Here is a 1,129-nt window from a genome sequence, read left to right as displayed (position 1 = left end):
AACTGTGTCCCTCAAAGATTCATCCAAGTCTTCAACCTCAATACCTGTGAACATGACCTTATTTAGAAACGGGGTCTCTGCAAATGCAGTCAAGTTAAGGATCTTGAATGACATCATCCTGAATTTGAGATGGGTGCTAAATTCAACTGCTAAGTGTCCTTTTACAAGGAAAAAGGAGAAAGAGAGAGAAGGGAAGGGTACCAGGTGGCTCAGTGGTAAAGAGTCCATCTGGAATACAGGAGATGCAGGAGATGTGAGTTCAGTCCCTGGGTTGAGGAGATCCCCTGGGGGAGGAAATGGCAACCCACTCCAATATTCTTGCCTGGAAAATCCCATGGACAGAGGAGCCTGGTGGGTTACAGTCCATGGAATCACAGAGTCAGACACAACTGAACACACAGACACACACACACACACAAGCACTGATACAGATGCTGGGAAGGCCGTGTGAAGACAGAGGCAGAGACTAGAATGATGCAGCCACAAACCAAGGGATGCCTGGAGCCATCTGAAGCTGGACAGAACAAGGGAAGAGCCCTCTCTAGAGCCTTTGGAGGGAGTGCAGCTCTGCCCACAACTTGATTTTGGATTCCGTCCTTCAGAACTATGAGAAAATAAATTTTTGTTGTTTCAAGCCACCAAGTTTCTGGTCATTTGTTATGGCAGTCCCTGGCAACTTACACAGATTTTGTTTAGTGTGGAAGAATAAAGATGACTCCAAGTTGTTTGGCATTCTCCATACCAAGAGATGATATTTATTTCCCCTCTTCTTGAATCTGTGCATTGGCCTGTGACTGTCTTAACCAAAAGAATACGGCAGGAGACTTCAGAAACCCTGGCATATTTTGCTTTTATGCTTCTGGGAGCCTTGAGCTGCGTCATGAGAAGTGCAGCCACCTGCTGAGAAGAGCCCATGGAGAAGCCAGAGAAGAAAGAAGGGGTCCCTGGGACTTGACGGAGAAAGAAAGAAAGGCCCTGCTCTCCAGCATTTCAGCTGTCTAGACGTCCCTGCCACCCAACACTTTGGAGATGGCTTCTTGCTTTCCCTCCCTCCTGTCCCCTTCCACAAGCCTGGTTCTCAGACTGAGAGCCTCTCATGCCTTCTCAACCCCAAGGAACTTCCCCAGAG

Source organism: Dama dama, chromosome 19 (assembly GCF_033118175.1).
Source record: "Dama dama isolate Ldn47 chromosome 19, ASM3311817v1, whole genome shotgun sequence".
In the NCBI taxonomy this organism is placed as follows: Eukaryota; Metazoa; Chordata; class Mammalia; order Artiodactyla; family Cervidae; genus Dama; species Dama dama.
The sequence above is the reverse complement of the archived record's forward strand: the minus strand, read 5'-3'. Positions refer to the sequence as shown.